General features: G+C 36.4%; 1 non-coding gene across 1 annotated transcript; it reads right to left on the minus strand.

The window, feature by feature from the left end:
* Window positions 1–1323: 1323 nt before the first annotated feature.
* On the minus strand, window positions 1324–1388 carry Trnaa-ugc (transfer RNA alanine (anticodon UGC)). Its single transcript has one exon. It is a non-coding gene; the product is annotated as a tRNA-Ala (tRNA).
* Between the last annotated feature and the right edge of the window lie 6944 nt (window positions 1389–8332).

The following is an 8332-nucleotide window of genomic DNA, read 5'->3' on the forward strand; positions in this document are numbered from 1 at the left end:
AAACAGAAAGAAGAGCCAGCCACTAAATTCAATACCATTTTCTTATACATGTAGCCCAACTGAATCATAATACCATCATATTATATATCAATACATGATCTAACCTAATTAATAGTGTTATGATTAAATTGTACAGAATTGTAGTTTGTAATTCATCAAATATTCTTTCCCTAATGCAAAAATCTATCAGTCATAGACCATTAGCATAATTGCATTTCTTTATTTTTTGCTATTAGATTTTTAAATTTGCCATTATTTGGATGTATAAAAACAATATTTCAGCCAAAAGAAAATTAAAAATAGAGATTATTACTGCGCATTCTTTGAATTTGATTGGGTCTGGGCTACAAATAAATATAGAACCAGCAACTTCAAAAATAATAAATCTTTTAGCATCTAAAACAAATCCAGATTCCATAAAACCTATGTTTGTCTAATTATAGCACTGCATTTTTGATGTGGTTTTCTACGTAAATACATTTTTAAGACTCACAATTGGAATGCATTCTATTGAAAGCAGATGTTCAAAGTTACAAAGTACCAAATGTTTATTATGGATCCCCAGAGCAAATCCAAATTAACTTATTATATTTGGTGTTTCAGACACTATTTGGGGGCTTCAGTGTAAGAAAACAAACGTGATGAAGTCAACCCAAACACACCTTTGCCAGTTACAACTCAAAAGATCAACATCAGTTCAAAAGGCTAAATTAGCACTAATCCAAAAAAATGAGGCTTCTATTTCTCAGATATCATCCACTCTATTATTATTTGAGCACTGAGATTTTCATCAATGAAAACATAACAAATATTTTTAAAACTCAAAATGAATTAAGTCAACAAATATATAAATCAGAATCAGATAATCAAAGGTAATAGAACACATTTGCCTTTGTGTAGGCATCATTATTACCGCATCAGGCAAAACACAGGTTCTAAACACACCAGGAGGTTTTTTTGTTATAGCACCAGGATTTGGAATACTAGGCCTTGTGTTTGTTCAGCAGGAATTATTATCTCTTAGCCACACCTCTAGCCCTGATTTTTGTCTTAAAAAATATTTACTTTTTAATTTTTATTATTATATTTAGTTGTACAAAGGAACTGCCATTTAACAGAGCAGTTTATGAATGCAGTGCATCTTGAACAATGTCATCCCTTTCAACATTCTCACCCATCTTTCCCCTTCCCCTTCCTTCCTTTTTTTTTTGTTGGTGGTGGAGCCTGAACTCTGGGCCTGGGCACTGTCCCTCAGCTCTTCAGCTCAAGGCTAAAGCTCTACCACTTAAGCCACAGCACCACTTCCAGCATTTTCTGCTTATGTGGTTCTGAGGAATTGAACTCAGGGCCTCTTGCATGCAAGGCAAGTGCTCTACCACTGAGCCACCTTCCCATCCCTTCCTTTATTCTTCTTAAAAGTTTTGTAGGTTATACATTGGATTCTTTTCTTCTCTTCTTCATTCATTGATTAAGATCTTCATCGGTAAAAAGACTTATAGCACCCCAGTTAGCCTTAAACTATGACCCTCCCTCTCTCAGACTCTCAAGCGGCTAGGATTAAAGATGTGAACTATCAACGTCTGGCTCCAAAGAAACATTGCATTGGCAATTGCTTCTTCATTCACGAATGTTTAGATGAGTCACATTATACACTTTCCTGTAAGAACAGCTGAAAAGAATACTTCTTTCCTCACCACTATTAGGATTTTTACATTAAAAAAGAAAATATTTAGAGGTCAAGTCATCAAGTTTAAAAAAAGTAGCAAAATGCCAGGATTGTGAAGCCTAAGGAATACCTTTACTGTCTTCCCCTATAAAAAGAAAAAAGCAGCAAATTTAGCTACTTATTTTTCAAATCATATTTCCATCATATTTTAGGCTGATAGATAAAATCTATTTAACTATCATAAATAGTTTTCTTCCTGATATGTTGGGCAGAGTATTTTAAATTGATGAATAGGGAACAAAAGCAACCTGTAATGAGACTAATCGAATGGTTGCATAAATGCTTGTATATTTTTAAATGATGCAGATTCTACGTCCACATCCTCACTCTTACTAATTCTGTGGGCAAATTGACACTGTGGTAGCATCTTCCTACCTACCAGAATAATTGCACATTATTCTTCTAGTGTATTTTACAAAGATCATTCTATTTGGGCCATGCGGTGAATAAAATGTACATTGTTTGACATTTGATAAAGTTTAACCACACGGGGTGTCTGCATTTGCTTCCATCCACTATTTACATGATACACGCAAATAACTCCAGTTTTCCTCCTTAGAGAAGTTTATCTGTCAAAAGCTTATATAACTTTTAGTTAGCTGGGTGAATGACTACTGGTAACATCACAATTCATGTACTTGCCAAAATCTGTTAGAATAGAAATTAACTTTTTAAAAACTGAGTCCATGTGCAATTTTATAGGTGTAACATAGTTATTTAAATACCAAACATATATGAAAACAAATACAAATTAGTTATATTTTTACCAAGTAAATATTCTGTTTCCCATATAAATAAAATGCTAGTAATGTAAAATATTTTACATCTACATTTATGGCTTAATTCAGAAGAGCTTCTACTCTGGACTAATATGGCTGGAGTCTGAGTTACAAAAAATGCATAAAGGGTCATATATATACCTACATATATACCTATGCTTGTTTATATACATATGCATATGTATATGTGTTTATGTATGCATGTGTGCTTAGATGTATGTACATAAGAATGCTTGTAATCATGGTACATTTGAGGGGATTTGGAGAATGTTAATGTGAACAATACTAAAATGTATTGTATCTGCGTAAGAAGATGACAGAGCAAATCTCACTGAAAGCTATTGAATAAAACAGGTTAGGGTGCTAAGAAAAGATAAGGCAAATGAAGAGAGTCAATCAGATTGAAATATTAACCACTGTGAAGTACCATGCTGAAATCCCTTTGAAAAACATACATTTTAAAATAGTAAATGAGAGGATGTGAAACAGATCCTGGGTAGGACCTGGTTACTAGCAGGAGGAGAGAGAGAGAGAGAGAGAGAGAGAGAGAGAGAGAGAGAGAGAGAGAGAGAGAGAGAGAGAGAGAGAGAGAGAGAGAGAGACAGAGACAGAGACAGAGACAGAGACAGAGACAGAGACAGAGACAGAGAGAGACAGAGACAGAGACAGAGACAGAGACAGAGACAGAGAGACAGAGACAGAGAGACAGAGAGACAGAGAGACAGAGAGAGAGACAGAGAGAGACAGAGAGAGACAGAGAGAGAGACAGAGAGAGACAGAGAGAGAAGGTGAAAGATGAAAGAGGAAAGAGGCTGGATATGGTTAAAATATTCATTTACATGTGGGGAAATGGAACAGTGAAGCTTGGTTTGGGAAAGATGGAGAGGGTTGATAAGAGATTGACAAAGAAAGTAAGTCTGATCAAAGGTACATAGCATGTATATACAGAGAAGTCAAAGGAAACCCCTGGTACATCTAAGTGATGCTAATAAAAAGCCAGCTATTTGGTGGGAAGGAATGGGTGGTTGGAGTTTGAAATCAATTCACCTCTCTCTAATAGGGAAACACCTTGAAACCTTCCTAATCTTACCATGCTCCATACTGTGGGTGAAGAACAGTGGTGCTCTCTCGGTGAGGACTGAATTTGTCATCCTAAGCATCGCACTAGCAATAACTGGCACATGGTAAAGAACTGGCTCAATATTGCTGTGGTCTGCATGGTTGCTGTGGTTGAATTGCTCCTATAAAGTGTTTACTAAAACATATTTTTTCATAGGTCTACAGGACACAAGACTAACCTGAGACATCTTTGTAAGGCCACTTTTATTACCAAAGTAATTCTGACTTATTGCCTCATAATTTTAGGGTAAGTTTAATTTAAACTTGATTTTCTTTTGTAGGATTCTGAAGTGACTTAAGATTGCTGCTTACCACAACAATAAAGAAGACAGTGAATGGAATGTTTGCTTGCTCTAGAGCAGTCCATAAATAAACATAAGTGTGAGTGTGTGCTGATGCTTCAACATAACATATGAGATAATATTTACTCTTGTCCCTTTTATTCCTTAAGAATAAAATAATAAGGGTTGTTGCTGTTTTAAGTTCGCAGATTAATACATAATCCTAATGTGCAAGAGTTGCATTCATTTGATTATGAAAAACTATGCAAACTCAAGTCTGGACAAGAAGTGTATTTTCTTTCTCTTTCTCTTTTTCTTCCTTCCTCCTCCTCTCATTTTGACTCTTACTCCAAGCTGGTACTCTACTCATTGAGCTCCACTTCTAATTTTGTTTTAAAGTGGAGACACAAGATTTATTTGTTTCAACATTTATTTAGTTCTCAGGTCCAAGAGCATGACAGTGGCATTGGCTTAGCTCCTGGGAAGCCCTCATTTGAATCGCATCACAATAAGAATGTCTGTAAGATAGTGAGACCACTTGGTGGGACAAGAAACCAGATTTTGAGAAGGAGTCAGTCAAGCTTCTCTTTCTAGTACTAACTCAGGGTCCTGTGAGAACTACCTTATTCCCTTCTTAGGACACCACTTTCAAATGACCTACTAACCTCTACCTCTTAAAGGTCTGAGTATGTCTTCTTTTTCAGTTTTTTAAAAATTATCTTGGAACTTAAGTAGTTATACAAAGGAGTTGCCATTCAACAGAACAGTTTATGAATATAGTGTCTCTTGATCAATGTCACCACTTTTAACATTCTCACCCACCCCTACCCCCACCCTTTTATGGCTTTTCTTAATTTTAGGTTCTGTATTAAACTGTTTGCCATTTAATGAAACAATACGTGTGCACAATGCATCTTGGTCTGTGTCATGCTTTCAACGTCTTCATCCCTCCACCAACCCACTCCTTCCCTTGTTTTTCTCAGTCCTGCTGCATATGCCATGCATTCTTGCCAGCTTTCTACTCATTTCTCTGATCATTCTTCTACCCCTCTCCTACCCCCACCCCACAAGTTCTCATTGCCTGGTACTTATGTTGGTAGGCTTTGACTTGTTCCTTCTAAAGAATTACACTATATGATCTCTCCATAGATTCTGTTATACTTCAGCTAATTCATTTGTAACCACTTGGGTGACACCCAGTGTGTTTTTTTTCTAGATTAATAAGCACATTCTATTTCCTACCAATGAGGGAAACCATGCAACCTGTGTTGGTGGAAATGTAAACTTGTTCAACTACTCTGGGAAGCAGTATGAAGGTTCCTTGAAAAACTAAACATAGCAATACCCTATATCCCAGCAATTTTATTCTTGAGCATTTACCCAATAAAGCATAAACAAAGTAGCACTAAAGCCACCACCAGAACAATGTTTATTGCAGGATTATTTACCATGGCAAACTATGTAATCAGCCTGTATGCCCTTCAGTGGACAAATGGATCAAGAAAATGTGGTACTTATACATAATGGAATTGTGCTCATCCAGAAAGAATGACATTGTACCATTTGTAAGGAAATTGAAAGACTTTGAAAAATTATATTAAGTGGAATAAGCCAGACCTAGAGAGAGATTTCCAGAATTCTAATTGGAGATAAGGCTATCACAGGATTTCCTGCCCAGATTAGCTTTCAACCATGATCCTCAGGTCTCAGCCCTCCTGAGTAGCCACTAGTGCTAAGCTAATCCCTTATGTGTATTACTTCAGAATAAGGAAGGGTAAATGAAAAAAAAACATTAAAAATAAATGTAAGAATGGTAACCCTTCTATACAATACCTTAATGATAACAACAAAATTATATTTTAGGAGTAAATTTAAATACATGATTCATGAGAAAAATGCAAAGTGCTTTAGCTTTGGTTCCTTGGAGAAAAAAGGATTGAGAAGTACAAAAGATATATACTTACTAATAATCTGTGGATCCAGAGAAAATCCTCTGCTTCTCATAATACCACAAAGCTAAGGAAGTGTCTGCTATCACATTGACACCCTATCCACAGTGAGAGCAGAGATAGGACAGACAGCTTGGTTAATACCAGTGCATTCGACCCCCATCCTACTTGCAACAAGACAGATCACAGAAAAATGATTCCGTTATTTTTAAATATTTAAAGAAAAAATACAACTTACAGTTCCATTGTATATAAGAAGAATTGCTTGAAATACCTCCATAAACATATGCCATGATGTTAACGACTATGAATTTTCGTGGAAATGAATCATGAGGTACCTAAATGTCTATACATACAATCAGCATAGAATTCCCATAAAAGGTAACTATTTGTATGCATCTTGAAAATGCCCTTTCCTTATACAAAATTCTAAATATTTCAAAAAAACAAGACAGAGAGATTTTTATTCCAAATATGAACAACTTAAATAAAATTAAATTTCCTCGGTGAAATATAACCTTGCAGCACATTTTTCTTGAATATTTATTAAAACAAAATACTTTGATTCCTCCAAATCAGGAATGAAATGCAGACTACAAAAACCAAGACAGATGCCAAAGGGCTGCTGGCTGATGGAGTTTCACAAACAGTCTTGTTTAAAAATTTGAAAGGTATCACTATCATGAAGTGCAGGCTACCATATTGGCCAAGTGTTTAAAAAAATTGTTTTTCCCAGTTCAGGGCTTGAACTCAGAGCCTGGGCACTGTTCCTGAGCTTTTATGCTCAAGGTTAGTGTGTTGTTACTTTAAGGCACAGCTCTATTTCCGGCTTTTTGGTGGTTAATTGAAGATGGCAGTCCCATGGACTTTCTTGCCCAGGCTTGCTTTGAACCATAATTCCAAGATCTCAGCCTTCTCAAGAGCTAAAATTCAAATGTGTGAGCTACTAGAGCCCAGCTTGGCCAAGTCTGAATGAGACTGAATGAGGTGACTGTGCAGAGGGTATGTGCAAAACAGATGCTGTGTTTACATGCAAAGAGCTCATCTCATGCACACTAGTTTAATTCGAAGATGTGATGAGACATCATTCATATTTCAGTCAACTAACAACTGAATAGAAGATAGTATCAAACACAGCATGAACTCCTCAGTCTAGAGCAAATGTGGGAGATTTTCCTGCTGTTCTGAATTCACTGAGGAAAAGCATAGTATTGAGAAGTAGAAGGGTATGGGATCTTTCTCTGACTTTCAGTACCTGGACCAGATACTGCCTATGTCCATGTTTCTGTGTGTTAGGTGACAGTTCTGGCTGCCTGACGCTCCTCTATTACTCTCTACCACACTCCTTGACTGGGCAGCTCCCTCATCTCTGACTATGCCATGGCATTTGTCTTACACTTGCTATCTTGTACTTTGCTATCTTACAATCCCAACTTAACTTCTTAGCCTAGGAGATTATTCTTTATATATATATATATATATATATATATATATATGAATATATATTTATATATATATATTTCAAGACAGCATCCTGTTTCTCTATACTGCCTCCTACCATTCAGTTATTATTTGGGGTGTGTGTGTGTGTGTGTGTGTGTGTGTGTGTGTGTGTGTGTGTGTGTGTGTGTGTGTGTGTGTGTGTGTGTGTGTGTGTGTGTGTGTGTGTGTGTGATATTTTTCAAGTCCTGGGGCTTGAACTCAGGGCCTTGGAACTGTCCTAGAGGTTTTTTTGTTCTGTTTTTTAAAAAATATATGTTTTATTGTAAAAATACTGTACAGAGGGGTTATAGTTACCTAGAGGTTTTTTCTTTCTTTCTTTCTTTCTTTCTTTCTTTCTTTCTTTCTTTCTTTCTTTCTTTCTTTCTTTTCTTTCTTTCTTTCTTTTCTTTCTTTCTTTCTTTCCTCCTTCCTTTCTTTCTTTCTTTTTTCTTTTTTCTTTTTGCTCAAAGCAAGAACTCTACCACTTGAACCACAGTTCCACTTCCAGCTTCTTGGTGGTTAATTGAGATAAGAGTGTCACGGACGTTTTTGCCTGAGCTGGCTTCAAACCAGGATCATCAGATCTCAGCCTCTTGAGTCCCTAGGATTATAGTTGTGAGCCACCAGCAGCATCAGGATATTATTTGGATTTTTAATGACTATAGATTCACATAGCACCACCTTAAAAATGTACGTGAAATTCTTTCTCTTTATTATTCAGGTACTAAAGGTTGAATTTTGGCCTCATACATTCTAGACACTACCACTTGAACTGTATAGCCCCAGTCATTTTTAGTTTACTTTGTTTTTCAGACAGTCTCGCTCTTTTTTTCCCAGCTGGAATCAGAGTAGGTTAAGAAGCAAAACAAAGTCAGCTGTTGTTGACTTATAATTCTAGCTACTCAGGAGGCTGAGATGTGAGGATCACAGTTCAAAGCCAGTCCATGCAGCCAAGTCCTTGAGACTCTTATCTCCAATGAACCACTAGAAAACCAG

This window comes from Dipodomys merriami, unplaced genomic scaffold (genome assembly GCF_024711535.1).
Source record: "Dipodomys merriami isolate MVZ:Mamm:240054 unplaced genomic scaffold, mDipMer1.0.p SCAF_24, whole genome shotgun sequence".
NCBI classification, from domain to species: domain Eukaryota; kingdom Metazoa; phylum Chordata; class Mammalia; order Rodentia; family Heteromyidae; genus Dipodomys; species Dipodomys merriami.